The sequence below is a fragment of the Mus caroli genome, chromosome 14 (genome assembly GCF_900094665.2).
Source record: "Mus caroli chromosome 14, CAROLI_EIJ_v1.1, whole genome shotgun sequence".
Taxonomy (NCBI): Eukaryota; Metazoa; Chordata; class Mammalia; order Rodentia; family Muridae; genus Mus; species Mus caroli.
Window position 1 is genome coordinate 89,815,645 of NC_034583.1, and position 16,231 is coordinate 89,831,875.

General features: G+C 41.1%; 1 long non-coding RNA gene across 1 annotated transcript in view; it reads left to right on the forward strand.

The window, feature by feature from the left end:
• The window catches only part of LOC110308941, a 54,275-nt gene that overhangs the window by 696 nt on the left and 37,348 nt on the right, over positions 1-16,231 (forward strand). The window lies entirely within an intron of this gene.

Genomic DNA, 16,231 nt, shown 5'->3' on the forward strand with positions numbered 1-16,231 from the left:
GTTCATAATGTTGTTCCACCTATAGGATTGCAGATCCCTTTAGCTCCTTGGGTACTTTCTCTAGCTCCTCCATTGGGGGCCCTGTGAGCATCCACTTCGCTCACACTGATTCTTAACTAATTCTTAATTAATTCTTAACTAATTCTCTTTCATATCTTTTAATTTCATGCATCCATTCAGAAATCATGCTTTATACACAAGTCTGTGTAGAACTGATATTCTAAAGTTAACTGGAACTAATGGAAACCACGAGAAGTTTCTCGTTTTACTCTCTAGGACTGGTGTCAGGACTGTTGTGTTGTGACCAATAACTCCCTCTTCTTTCTTTTGTCTTTCTTCATTCCTCACTCATTAGAGATATTAAGTAGCTCCCAAGCTAAGCATTAATCAGGTTAAGAAATAAAGATAATACAGTATTTTCACCATGAGAAGGGAGAGAAAATTTACAAATTCTCAGGATCAGGAGGAACCTTAGGGATCCAGATGAATAGTCCTCCAATAGGAATTCTTCGTCCTGTATCACATAGTTGCTCAAACGGCCCCCAAAGCATCAGTAACTTCAAGGGCTTCTAGATCACTCTTTGGGCATGTCCTAGACCCACTATAGATTAGCTTTTCTTAAATGTTAAGCCTAGCTTAAGCAGAAACAGGATCTTTTGCTTTATGTAAGTGGGAAGACATCTTGTCTACTGTTGTTTTTTTTTTTTTTTCCATGTTTTTTATTGTGACATTTATAAGCACTACCATGGTTATCCGTTGAAGTGGAAAGTCCAAGCATCTTCCTTAAAAGTTGAGGTGGGGAGAGATTCCGAGGGGATACTTTGGTTGGACCACTGTGAGTGATATGTCCATTTCTAAATCAGTCTCGCTTGATCTGTATTGATGGAACAGAGATGTTTCCCAAGGTTGTTTGGTTTTTAAATATGTATCTCTACCAGGCACTTCTAACTCAATATGGCTACAACCAAGTCCTTGGTCTCTCTCTTTATTTTTCCGTGTTGCATGTGTACACATGTGTATACATGTGTAAGCACGTGACTGACTGAGGTGATCCCACAGGAGCACCCACCTTGGATTTTATGCTTGGGATTTTTGAGACAATCCTTTGGCTCATCCTCAAAATCACTGCCCTACCTAGGCTGGATGGCTAGCAAGGTCTAGGGACCCCCTTAGCTCTGTCTCCCCAGCGCATGCCCAGCACTGACTTTTTAATTTAAGTTTTGGATATCCATCTCAGGTTCTCATCCTTTCCGGGTAAGTTCTTCCCTAGTTGAGCCATTTCCCCCTCCCTGTCCCTGCTTTAATCAACAATTCATTTATTATCTTTGTGTGTGTCAAGCAAAGCAGAAGACTACAAACGTTCTAGATTCCTTCCTTATCCTCCGTGTTGAATCACTGAGCTTTTTTTTTTTTTTGACTAAACTGTTTCTCAAAGACATTGACTTCCCCCAATCTGATTGGATGTTGTCATCATCTCTGGACCTTCTCAATCCTTTAACTTCTCAGTCTCTTGGTTTGAAGGGCACTGTGCCATCTAAACTCACTCCTTCACAGCAAGCAAAATGGTGCTTTACAAGTTAAAATCTGATAATGTTGCAGGCTGGTTTAAAGGATACCAGTAGCCTTCCCCTCACTTTTAAAATAAAGAACAAAAGTCTTTGTATGTCTATAAAGGCCCCCTCATGATTGGAACATTACATGCACCCGGAGCCAGAGCATAACATTTTATTTTGGTTGTCAATTCTTTTGACAGTATTTCAGCATGTTACTTTTATAACAATGAGTTTCTATACAGTGAACAACCTGAATAGCTTTCAGATGTAGTAATTAGAGTTGTTCATGGCACCCACAAAAGGCTTGCTCCCTTCTGTTACTAGGCAGGATGACTCTTGGTCCTTACGTTGGTGCTTGGCTGTAGATTATAGTTTCTAATCTGAGGGCTTCCAGAACGAACAGCCTTTTGCCAATATTTCCAACAGTGTCTTTCCCACCACCTTGGATTTGGGAGTATTGAAAACTTTAAAAAGTTTCTCCAGGCAACATATGGTGGGCATCAAAGAGAAGGTGAGGAATAGACCTTAAAGATTGCTTAAGCAGACGGTGGGGCTCTTTGTCACGGCTGCATAACCTAGCCCATTGTGCCTCAGGAAAGCAGGTCTCTCCTCTGGTTTCAAGAGTTAATGCTCTGGATTGTGCCACTGGAAGTCCAACTAGATTTGGTATTACTTAATGACATCAAGCTTGCAGTTTGTGTGTTTTAGATGCTCAGCAGTGTTTCTAACAGAGAATCCATTCTATCTTGAATGGTTTAATGTAGGTTTTTCTGACTTTAGGGAGGCAGATATCCCTTTCTCCATATGACAGGGGTGCACGGAGCCCTGTGTAATCTTGAGTTCATTTTAAAGCCGAGGATGGCCCGGAGCAGGGGACGATCTTTCTTTCACCATCCAGATGAAGGTATTACAAGCCTGTACCATTGCTATCACCATATCTGTCTTCTCGATTTTCTCCATAATGATTGTAGAAAATGATTTATTAAAATTGCCAATGACCCACTTTATCTTTACATCTTCCTCCTCAAGAGGTGAATACTAAAATATACAATCACAACTCTAACATGTCCTACTACTATTTAGAAACAAATATCAGCTCTTTTCTCAGTTTATATTATAAAGCCAGGAGAAATTTATCACATCTAAAATTTTTTTTCCTTCCCAAGGTAGGAATGTGATACGGCAGATGCTGAGAAGACACAAAAAATGACTGCCGGCAGACCTGTGCGTTACACATGCATTACAATGTCTGTGTTTGAAGCTAATTTTTCCCAGAACAGATTTGAGAGAGGCCTGAAGGAGTGCTTGTAAATTTGAGTCAGTGTAGGGGAGCAGTAAAAAATAAGGAAGGATGGAAGAGATTTCCACAAGATAATCCTTTATTGCTATAAAGCGACTCTATGTCCACCCCACCCTAAAGCTCATTGCAGTAGTCGATGATGAGACTCATAAAAAACTAAAAAACACTCATGTTGAACTAAAGCAACCCTGAAATTAACAATGCCAAGGCAGGCTATAACATTTCCAGGGGCCAGGCAAATCCTCTGCACATCTCGATGAAGATTCCATGCTGAGGTTTGCGTGTGTTCGTCCGTGAGAGCTGAACCTTCTGATGTGCGCTGATGATAGATCGTCCATTCAGGGAACAGAGATGCAAGGTTTCAGGCACCAATTTTTCCTCTTCATTAAGTGTAAGGATTTTAATCAGGAAAGTCAAAACTCTGTTCAGTTATTAGTCTGCTTTACATGTTGTTTAATTAATCACATTTTAATAAATTTTTTTTTCTTCAAAGAGAAATTCAGGGGCTGGAGAGGAACTGTGGGTAAACTGCTTACTGCTCAAGCACAAAGACCTGAATTTGGATCCCCAGCATCCAAATAAAAAAATGGGTGTGGTGACACATGTCTGTAACCCAACCCAGAGCAGGAGCAAGGATCCCATAGGCAAGTGGCCAGCTAGCCAGGCTAGCCTGTGAGCTGCAGGTTCAGTGAGAGACCCTACCTCAAAGATACCAAAGAAAAGAGACCTCTAGCTCTTATATGTATGAGAATGGGAGATCACTGCCCTCCACATACAAAAGCTATACACATACATGCATACACACACACGTATACACACACACACACACACAAACCTCCCTACCCCCCAAAACACAATAAGTGATACCATGTTTAAATACAGCTTTTATATATAACTTTGATTACAGAGATGTTTATTTTCATTTATATTTTGATCTATTTTATGCATGCATGTGTATGTGTGGGCACACTTGTATGTACAGGTCCAAGGACGTCTTCCAGAAACTTGGTTTCTCTTTCCACCATGTGGGACCCAAGGATTAAAGTCAGATTGTGAGCCTTAGTCACCTTTATCCACTGTGCTATCTTGCTGGTCTAGCATGTTTAAATCGGATCATTTGGTGGTTAGAAATTTGGATGCATTGTTATTTATTTACAGTGCTGGTTCAAAGTGTGACTGCTCTACTTTTTAAAAACTTACCCTCATGTCTTGGTACTATATCTAAACTGACTACGTGGACAAAGTCCGATGTCTGTCCCTGTCTCTTTGTCCCTTTTCCCTTTCTACATATATGTCATGGAAATAGAAAAGGTTTGACCCTAAGTGACTTAGCAGTGAATTATAACCCATATGCTTGACTTTCCAGGAGAGTTTGCAGATTTTTCTAAATAAAAATGCATTTTTTGTTTGTATTTTACCCAGTATGTTTTTATGACGCATCATCTCTTTCATCAAAATGGCATTGTAGGGGACTGAGAGATGACTCAGTGGTTAAGAGCACTGGCTGCTTTTCCAGAGGACACAGATTCAACTCCCAGCACCCAAATGCCAGGTGGCTCACAGCCATTTATAACTATAGTCCTAAGGGTTCTGATACCCTCTCCTGACTTCTGTGGGCATCACACACTTGTGGTGCATAGCTAAACATGCAAACAAACACTCAAGCACTTAAAACAAAACTCTGAAAAAAATATATTTTAAAAATGGCATTGTAAAAGCCCCTCAAGGCTAGTATTTTCTAGCCTTCAATTTTGTAAAATATTTTTATATTTTAAGATTTTATTTATTTATTTTCGTGTGTGTGTGTGTCTGTGTGTGTACTCGCAGGCATGCGTGCATGACTGCATGAGTTCATGAGTGCCAATCATTACAGGAGCCCATAGAAGCCAGAAGAGACATCGGGTGGAGTTACAGATGGTTGTGAGGCATCATGTGGGATCTGGGAATCAAACTCAATCCTCCTTAAGAGCAGTGCACGGTCTTAATCTCCAAGCAATGACTCTATCCCCAATTTATATTTTCTAAAATTCAACAGATTATAGTATCTCACTTTTCCCCATGAACCTTGCTTGGGGTGACATGTAAACACTGGTCTGAAGACTAAATTCTTATCACTTTATGGTCTACAAAGTCTGAATTTCCACTGATAATTCAAATAGGAGGTGCTGCGCATGGCATCTAGAGTTAAGGCATTACCCATCCTTTACAAGATGAGAGGGGCCATTGGCTGGTGTGGTCCAACTTTGAAGTAAGTAACCAGGGGTTGCAATATCTAGAGGAATATAAAGCTAAGTATAAGCTAGCTTGGCTTGTGTTATGTGTGGGGACCAGTCTTTCTAAGCAGCGACAAATGACTCACATCTTTGGGGTACATATCTTCAAAGGGTTCCCCTCACCTGACCTTGGTATGTCAATGTTTTGGAGCATAGCTTTTCAAAGTACTCATATTTCATTAAAAAGAAAAATTTACAGGCTGTTGAATGAGCTTTGATTTTAAAAGTTAAGTCATCGCCCACACAGGGACCAGTTTTGTTGTCAGTGAGTGATGATAACAGCCATTTGATGTGATCCTGCGTCCAGGAAGCTGAAGTACTCAGGGTGGCCTCTCAGTGACAAACCAATTCTTCAGTGTTTCCAGGGGCTTTTCATTGACTTTGGGATCCCTGCCTCCGTCTTCTCTTCTGTTTCTGCCTTTCTCTAAGTGGAGACAACTGCACTTTACAATCAAAGATAAGCGAAGGTAGCAGGCTAGGACTGGGAATCTGTCCACAGAGAACACATGCCTGAGTAATTAAGATATCAATACATCATTTTTATAGTTCGCATAATGTGTTTGCCTAGGACATTGCCACAAATTATCCACAGTATGTGATTTGGCTTCATCGAAGACATTAAGCCAACAATCATAACAATGTTCTTTCTCTCTTACAATTACTCCACCCTGTATTATGCCTTTTAATATTCTAAAAACTGTGTATGAAGACAGAAAGCACTGGAGAGAGAGGTGTTTGGGATACATTTATTCTGCATTTTTAAAAGAAAGGCCATGTTTTATGGTAAAAACGATAATTGATTCTGGACCCACCATGTTCTAATTATGTGGTAACTTTCAGAGAACTCTTTAACCCCTCTAAACCCACACTTCCTGGTCTGAAAGGAGAGTGATAATAGCTTATATTACTCTCCTGTGGGGTCCACTGAGAAGTGGTGTGTGTGTGTATGTGTGTGTGTGTGTGTGTGTGTGTGTGTGTGTGAGTGAAAGGGCTTTGAAAACTCTGAAGTTTGAAAAGTCTGAAGCTGAGATTGCAAACGGAAAAGTCCACAGAAGTCAAGACACAGCAGGGGCTCATGAATCAGACGCAACATAGCGCTCAGAGCAGAGGAGCCCAGGCTAGGGTGGAGAGTGTGGTCCATGACTAAGCCACCTGGTGTACTTATTTATCTTATAAAGTGTGTGGCCAAGCAAGGCAATCTGAGTGTCACTGGTGGCTCCAAGAGTTACTCAGTTGTATTTATAGAATATATGGTATGTCCAAATCCCAAAAGAATGCCTAAAGAAGTCGGGCAGTGGTGGCACACGCCTTTAATCCCAGCACTTGGGAGGCAGAGGCAGGCAGATTTCTGAGTCTGAGGCCTGCCTGGTCTACAGAATGAGTTCCAGGACAGCCAGGGCTACACAGAGAAACCCTGTCTCGAAAAACCAGAAAGAAGAAAGAAAGAAAGAAAAAGAGAGAGAGAGAAAGAAAGAAAGAGAGAAAGAAAGAGAGAGAGAAAGAAAGGCAGACCAAAGGATGGACTCAGACTAACATTAAGGGAAACTTCCCAAATAATTAAACTTATCTATTGGTTTGGAATACCAATATGGTCTCCAAGGTCTGTTGGCAGAGAGCTCTCTATTTTGCTCTGAACCACCTTTACCCTGTGATTCCCAAGATGCATCGTGCATGGGTTAAGAGGTGGGAGGGGGAATGGTCGAGAATTGGGACACTTCCGGTTCACACTGTGTTTTGCTTTGTAGCAATAAGTCCTGCACTTCTGGTCAGCATTCATTGACTGCTTTGCCAAAGTACTGCCTGTCTCCACACCCTCCAAAGACCAGAGTCCATCTATGTAGCCCAGGCTGTCTACACAGAGAACTCATGATGCTCTTGTCTCTGCCACCTAAGGCTTGCGTTACACCTAAGGACCAGCCACTCTAGGATTGCAGATATGTGCCACCGTACCCCCATTCACTCTTGGTGAGCAGCTGATAGGTAAGGTGTTCACTGATAAACTCAGTCTATAACTGAGTTGAATACAGCTCGACTCTTATACAGAAGTTATTGCCACGAGTAAAGAATGCAACTGTGGATTTGAGAGAAAAGTCACATGGGAGATAAAGAACGGTCTTGGAGAAGAAAAGGATAGATGCTGGAATCCAGGGTTTGTGTCTCATATCCCAAGTTTCCATTCGGAAACTTTATCCCTGAAGAGGCAGGAGGCAGCTGAGCCTTTGGGAGCTAACTAGGCAAGCAGTGCTGAGCCTCCATGCAAGGTAGCAATGACCTGATAAAGAGCTCAGGTTTTTCTTGCCTCTTTGCCATGTGAGGACAGAGAGAGAAGATGGCTTCCTGTGACTTAGGGAGTTGATCTATTGATCCTAAGCAGACGTGGCTTATCTTCTTCCCATTAGTATGAAGCCAGCTTTAAACTCCACAGTCCTTATTGTTATACTGACCCTGATTCATATGTCTGCATTGTCTCTTGGCCCCTGTGGACTCTTCAGTGTACAAACTTTGTTTCAGTTTTCAAAATCACTTACATTCATTGTTTCCGTTGCTTTTCCCGGTGGCCCTCACAAGAGGCTTATATTCATTCCACCTTTCAATCATTCTACCAATCTTTCTTTCAAACAAATTTTTTTTGGTATTTTGAGAGTATATTTTTTCTTTCTTCCTTTTTTTGTTCTTTTTAGAATTTATTCTGGTTCTTTTTTCGTTTGTCTTTGTTCTGTTGCCACGCAGCAAACCAAACCCACAGCGTCATGTATGCTACTACCATTACTCAACAGCACCGGCGTTTTATTAGTATTGTGATAAGAATAAAGGATGTACGTTCAAAATGATTCTCACATTTTCAACTTTCTCTTCCTGTGCCTAAATAGGAAACAATCCACTGGGGCTGGAGAGATGATGGCTCAGTGATTAAAAGCACTGGCTGCTCTTCTAGGGTGACTACATTCAGTTTCCAGTTCCCAGGTGAGGTAGATTACTGCCTGTAGCTCTAGTTCTAAGGGATAAAGCACCCTCTTCTTGCCTCCAGGGAAACACAAACTCATCACACACACACACACACACACACACACACACACACACACACAGAGAGAGATAGATAGAGAGAGAGAGAGAGACAGAGAGACAGAGAGACAGAGACAGAGAGAGAGAGAATAAAATAAAAAAGAAACAGTTAACTACTGAAAACAAAACCAAACCTACCTCACTGACCTACGGACGGTGGCTTAGCTAGACTTTGCATTCCCTTATTACTCCCTTTAATCCTTGAATCATAATTCTGAACCAACTCTAAATGGCACAAATTCAGATTCTTTTTGTGATTTGACCAGTTTGTTTCTCTTCAGGGGTGGTTATGTTCGTCCCTTTCAAGTGCTGATACTCCTTAATTGAAGTCTATTTACTGTGAAAATGAAACAGATCTGTGTGTTTATGAATGACTCTGTCTGTTTTGTTTTGTTTACTTTTGAAAATTTCATTTGTGAGCATCTATGTCATCCTGCCCCTCACTTTTCCCAACTCCTCCTATGTCCCCTCTTAAATTTATAACATCTTCTTCTTTATAACACACACACACACACACACACACACACACACACACACACACACACCCTCAACCTATTAAGTCCATTTAGCTTGCTCACATAGATGTGTGTCTAGGGTTGGTCATTTGGAATTAGATAACCTGATTCTCCCTGTCTCAGCAGCCATGCAGCATCTGTAGCCCTTCATCTATGGGGAAGACCATGTGGAATTTCCCCCCTTCCATATTGCCATGTCAACTGGTGTCATACGTTGGTCTTGTTTAGGCCACCATATTTTTGGGATTTCCTGAGTGTATTGTTCCTGCTGAGTCTATGGGACACTACCTAGCATCAGGCATTCTGGTCCTCTGGCTCTTCCCATCATTCCACGCACTCTGCCAGGATTCTAACTGATCCCTAAGTGTAGGGGTTGCATTGCATGTGAGTAATTAGGGTTGCACATCCTATGGCCATTTCTTCTCTGCAATTTGACCAGTTGTGAATCAATCTAACCCTCTCCATTTGTTGTGAAAAGAAGCTTCAGGGACGAGGAGTGAGAGCTACCCTTCTCAAGCTGGGCCAGTGCACAACAAGCTCTGCGACCAGAACCTTCTCTTAGTCTGTGAGGTCCTGCTACATGTCATGGTGCGAGTGCAATCCCAGGGTTAAGATAGGCTTCCTAGGCAGCACTTCCATCGTTCTTGGAGCTAAGTGTGTTGGCTCTGGGACACATGTCGCCAGGGCTCTCTTTCTTAGTATGGTCTCTTTTGGGTTCAGCTGAGTAGCTGTACCAACCCATAATGTGTGTTGAGGTTATTTGTTGTTGTTGTTGCTGTTGTTTTTTTACGATGAACTTGACGTTCCCAACAGCACATTTTCTAAGTTCAGTAGAACAAGAGGATAGGAATGGTACAAAATAATTTCTTTAAAATCAAATGATAGAGCTGGAGAGAGGCTCTGCTGTCAAGAGACTTACTGATCTTGCAGAGGATCCAAGATGGGCTCCCAGCATATTCATTGGACAGCTTACCACTGTCTATAACTCCACCTACCAGGGGATTTAACACCCTCTTTTGGCTTGTGTGGCACTGCACACAAGTATACACACACACATACACACACACACACACACACACACGGACACACACAAAATAATAAAAACAATCTTTGAATAACTGATAAGATCTTCCCACATTTTGATTTTGTTTCTTTAGTAACTGCGAAAAGAAAATTTCCAAGTTTATTACTTCAGACTGTAAGCAGTGACCCTTCCAGGACAGCCAACTGCACACGGATTTACTTGTGTTGATAATTTGCTGCTTTGTGACAGTAAATGCATTTTTCTCCCAAAGTTCAGTGTACTTAATGACTTAGGTGGTCACATCATGACTTAATAATCCTTCCTTGCTCAAAACTCCTACAGACTTTTCTTCTTGCCATCTGAGTCTCTCTGAATAATGTTCCTTGATTGTTTTGTAATTCTCCGAATAGCTGAAAACAAATCATTATTTTTGTTTTCTGACCATCTAGTGGCTCCCAGCCTTTCAAAGCAGAAAGTGTTCAAACTATATTCACCAAGAATGTTGGAGAATGTACTGCTATACTGGAAAGACTGCTGAAATGAGCCTTCAATAGCCTTCTAAGTGCTCAAGATTGTATGTCTCAGTGATATTCAAGGCTGCAACAGCTAACCAAGGATCACAGGCTCTTGTCTAAGTATCTTCCAGGCAGTTTATGTGAATTATCTCTAATCCTCAAAACAATGTGGCAAGGTTGGTTGTATTATCCTGGACTACAAATGAGGTCATAGAGACCCAGGTTCGTCTAATTAGTGAGTTGTTTATTGGAGATACAAAATTAGGTAATTTGGATTTCAGAGTTTATAGTCCCTGTGGCATTTACACAAGGCACCTGCAGGATTCTGGGAAATTACCAAGATGTCAAAGAGCATATCTTAAAAGCAAAGAGAAAACAGGGCCTGCATTGAAGAATTCCTTTACCTAGAGGCTACATCGGGATGTCCTTTGCTGTCCCGGCACTCAGGAGGTTCTAGCATATTAGGATGGGAGATGTCTGAGTTCCAGTGTCATTAGCAGCAACAAGGGTCAGGATCAGTTTGCATGTGCCTAGGCTCTTGAGGACAGAAAAGGACCATGCTACCAAGAAGACATTCTTGGTCCTTTTTCCATAAGCTCCACCCATACTCTCTTTGTAAATGTAATTTTGAATTTTCATTAAGCCTTCAAGGGATAATTTTAAGTAGGATTTGTTTTTGCCTTGTTAAGGAGAATAGCTTCCTAGGCATCTGGTCATTATCATTTGTTTAAGAAGTCTCAAAAGAGACCTTATTGAATTTCAAAAAACCACAGGTCCAAGGTTCTAATTTTCTTTCTCATTCTAAAAAATCAAATGAGACAAAGTTTAATTCAAAACCCAACAGGCTAAAAGGCCCGTGGATGATGGATAGATTCAACCTATGATCTCTTTGCAAAGACAAAATCTGTGCTCATTCTGTTTGTTTGTTTGTTTGTTTGTTTGTTTGTTTGTTTGAGACAGGGTTTATCTGTGGAGCCCGGACTGTCTTGGGACTTGCTTTGTAGAACAGGATGGCCTTGAACTCACATAGATCTGCCTACCTCTGACTCCCAAATGCTGGGATCAAAGGTGTGTACCAGCTCACCTGGCTGTCCATTCACCTTTTAACTGCATGGAAAGAATACACTACCTTTGAATTATGGAGGCCAAGCTCTGTCTTGACCTATCTTCTCTACTTCCTGTTTCACAATCTTAGTGAGTTATTTTTACTGAGCCTTAGGTTTTTATCTGGTAAGCAAGCATAGTAATTTTGACCTTCCATGGTGGTGTGAGCAAAGCCAGGAACTGTAGGTACAGCCCCTAACCTTATGCATGACATTAAAATCGTGGTAAATGTCAGGCTCTGTCCCTTCCTCTGTTACCAAGCCTGTGCACAGTCAAGGCTGAAGATGAAAGCTCCTGTCTTTCCCTTCATTTAGGGGCATCAAAAAATCCACGGCTTTTAAGAGCCTGGGTTGTTTATTGCATGAGTTTTCACACTAACCATGTAGGAAGCACCAAGGACAATCTAGACATGTTCATGAATATGGTCTGAAAAGCATGGCAATAAAAACAGTAGGAAGTGACAAGGAATGTACTGTATGTATCATTTATAAGCAAGGGCACTTTCTACACACACACTGCAGGTGCACATGAGTTTCTAAATTGCATCTTCTTCCTAAGGACAGGGCAGCTTCAGTTAATGATGTAGTCTATTTCCTCCACGGCCATGTTTTATATATGTTTTCTTTTAAAGGGGGGAACGAACAGTCGAAAAATAATAGGCTGCCTATTCTTTGTAGAATAGGAATGGAAATTTGTGCATTTGTAAATTCTCCTATGATTTAGGCTTGGGGTCATTTTTAATCCACTTCAACTACAAGTTCATTTCTAAAGCCCTTTTAGTGATATTGAAGAAGCAGAGATTAATGCTAAAGATGGCAAACAGCAAAAACCACCATGGGCTTTACCTACAGAGGACGAACCCCATTCCCCTTCTGGTTCATGATGACCTCTGGGCAATGTGCTGTTCCTTACAATGAAGCAGCCCCAAACAAAACAAGAGCAGTTGAGAAGTTTAGGACGTAGAAAATATGTGGCATATGTTCTTGAAGTAATGATTTTTTTTCTTTTGCAATAAAAATGACCAATGTCCCAGATAGGATGATGGCATTGACTTAATGAACCAAGCTTCAGAAGCATAAAACCACTTCATCATAAAAAAAGAGAACAGAAAGAGTAATAGTCAAGCTAAGTAAGCAAGCAGGACTCTTCATGCATCCACGGACATCCACTTATAAATTCCAAAGTGATGACTGCAGAGGGGATTGCTCATTGAGTGACCCCAGCACTCTGCATTCTTCCTAGTGTGGCGATGATGACGCACCATGCAGGCTTCCCTGTGCTATCTGTCAGGCAGTTAGCTTGGGTCACCTGTACAAGCCTGTGACTTCCGCAGCCTCCTGGCTCTGGCAATCATTTACCCTTCTGCAACTCATTTTTGCCCCTAATAGCCCCATACATTTCAAAGTCAATCATTGCCAAATCTGGTATAGTCGCTACTGTAAAAATGCTTCCTTCTTGCTTTTCGTTTTGTTTTGTTTAAATTATGTATTTGAAATCTGCATTCCATGTGAAGCTTTCCTCGATGAATTGCTGTTACCCTAGCCTGTGACATGGGACATATTCTCAGGCTTTAGAGACTAGGAAAGATTTCCTCTTTCCGGGAGTGGTACAGGGAGGAATAATTAGCTGGGGAGGATATTCTGGCAGCATCTTTATAGAGGCAGCAAGGCTAAGACCTTCATCTTTGGCAGGGGGAGTTTGTAGCCATTTATTCCTGTGCGTATGGTATTACCAGGCCAGTGATTTGGGGGGAGGTTATACCTTGACTTATAGAAGAGGAGATTTGACTGGATGCCTGTTCAGCACTAAGACACCATGAGAACAGGACTGCCTTTGAGCACAGGAAAACAGTTTTGAAAACAGGAGCTATGTAGTTGTTGACATCAGCACCCATCTTCCCCCACACAAAGGCATCAGAGGGGCTCTAACTGACTCTGGTTTCTGTGTGAATTGTAGTACGCAGGGCATGAGCAGGAGGAGAAATGTGACAACTCTCTCTGTAGCCATCTCTTGTCTATATGTTATTATTAATGTATCACCATCATCTGAAAAGTGTGCTAAAAACACATTTATAAACTCCTCAAACCCGGAGATTCTGATTTAGTAGAGTGAAGGTAAGACCCCAAACCAACTCCCCACCTCTACCCCCTCTCTCCATTATATCTTCTCTCCCTCTGCTGTCTCTGCCTTTCCTACAGTGAATACGAACATTGCCCATGTTTGCTATGTGTTTCTCTCTCTCTCTCTCTCTCTCTCTCTCTCTCTCTCTCTCTCTCTCTCTCTCTCTCTCTTTCTCCTCATTTTGGAACGCTTTGTGTGCTCACACTGTTCTTGGATTGAACTATTGTGAGTGCTGGGCTTTCAGGTAAGAACAAGTGTCCAGCAGGAACCACTACCGTAAAGGCATCTCAGGGGTTACTGCAAAGCATCTCGAATTACTACGAATTGCAATAGAGAAGAGGAGTCTTTTCTGGGTGTTCTCTCTGGACCATCTAGGTAGTAAGAAGGGAGAAAAGTCCCTTGTGAGCCAGGCCTGGCTAGAGAGGCTCTAGGCTCGATGCTGCCAGGATAAAATCTACAGCCTTCCTTGTGTAGAGGGAGGTTGAATCACTTCCAAATATCATTGGTCAGTTTCAATGAGAAACAGTAAACAGGGAGGCCTATAGAACAAATGACATTCAGTAAGAAAAGAGCTCCAGGGTCCAATCCGTTAGTAGGAAGGAAAGAATTAAAGCAAAGCATACAGAGTTCCGACATTACATTCCTCTTACTACACTCCTAAACTGTAACAAGCATTTATCTTGTGAACAAAGAGGTAGCATTAGTTTGCATATGGAGAACCTGAGGCCGATGGAACCAGCAGGTCTTAGCCAGCCCACCCATTAGAATCAATTGGAAGCAGATAGGTGGGCCATGAAAAATTACTTCAGGAGTGACCCACATCTCTAGATATATAGAGATTTGGATTTACTACTTGAATATTGATATCTTTAAAGAGTCTTGGAAATGTACAGGGAGGGGTGAGTTTCATGGTTGTAGGCTGGATTCGTAGGATTAAAGTGACTTCCAAATCTCTATGCACCCCCTTAGAGTCACAGTACCCTCCTTAGACATGGGTTGGGAAGAGTTCACAAAATTCAAGTCTTTTGAGGCAGGGCTGTCTGGAGATCTGATTTTCTTAAAATTTGCCTCACATCCCAGAAATAAAATCTTCAAAAGAAATTCTGCAAAGCAAAGCTTATCTTATTTGGTCATTCCTATGCCCTAACAGCAATCTTAGGATTCTTATAAGGAGGACGCATGCCCGAGGAGCTTGCAAATTTCTCTCATTCTCGGGGAATACAGGCAAAATTCAGTTGAATTTCAGAGAGGCTTTGGAGGCTACCAAACCTGGGACCCACCGCTGCACTTTCTTATAAGTTACCTTAATTGAAAGTAACTTAAAAAAATAATTACACTTTAACTCCAGGCAGTGAAAAATTATGTATTTCCATGCCCCCCCATGAAATCTTCCATTTTAAACTGAGTTTATAGAACGATCATTTAACCTCTTGAAGGTCTCTTAGTTTTCATGATTGCTAGACAAGAGTAATGACATCATGGTGATAAACAAACACATTTAAATTCTTTTGGGAAAAAATCCATTTTACCCAGAACATAAACAAAAGAAAAAAAAACCCTCTAGAATACACATTAGTATTATAATAGCTTGTTAGTAATGAAGTAAAATTAATTTGTCAATTTATTTTAAAAGAAGGAACACGAAGAATTAATGCCAGCTTTTATTCATGTACCATTATCCAATTTTCTTGGCAATAAGTATCTGATATATTTTTTTTAATTTTGTCTTTTATTGAAAATAGCTTTTTGTCTTACATAATATATCCTAATTACAGTTTCCCCTTCTCAACTCTCCTCCCATCCAGATCAACTCTCTGTCTCTATGATAAAAACAACCAGGTTTCTAGGGATAATAATAAAAGATAATATAATAAGATAAAGCAAAAACTAATACATGCGACTATGACAAAACAAAGAGAAGAAAGAGCGCTCAAGAAAAGGCACAGGAAACAGATACAGACGCAAGACATCTTCTTGTTTGAACACTCAGAAATCCAATAAAAAATACTAAACCAGGAGCCATAATATTTTTACAAGAAATCTACCTATAGGGTGGTAAAAAGCTGTGTATAAAATAAAAAACCTCCATGACACAACATCGTGAGAGACAACCTCCTAAGACACCACTGTTTGGTTTCTAGTGGACGTTTAGTTCTGGGCATGTAGCCTACCCTTAAAAGTATTTTGTTTCCCCAGTGATACTCCTTTAGAGACAACTAAGTATTTATTTACAAGTGGTTATCAATTGGATGTAGCTTCTAGGTTAGAGATGGAGATATGTGTGTACCTCTCTTTTCAGTTCTCAGACCCCATCTGTGGCAGATCTCAGCAGGCCCTGTGCATGCTGCCTCAGTCTCAAAGGTGTCTTCCATCCCTGCTGGCTCTTACACTCTTTTGCCTCCTCTTCTACAGGGTGACCTGAGCACAGAAGGAAGAAATTTAATGGGGAGTGTTCCAAGGTCTTTCATTCTCTGCATAATGTCAGGCTGTGGGTCTCTGTATTTGTTCCCATCTGCTCCAAGGAGAAATTTCTCTGATGATGGCTGAGCAAAGCACTGATCTATGGGTATAGCAGAATGTCATTAAGAGCCATTTGGTGCTACTTTGCTGTTGTTGGTTTTCTTTTCTTTTCTTTTCTTTTCTTTTCTTTTCTTTTCTTTTCTTTTCTTTCCCTTTCCCTTTCCCTTTCCCTTTCCCTTTCCCTTTCCCTTTCCCTTTCCCTTTCCCTTTCCCTTTCCTTTTTCCTTTTTCCTTTTTCCTTTT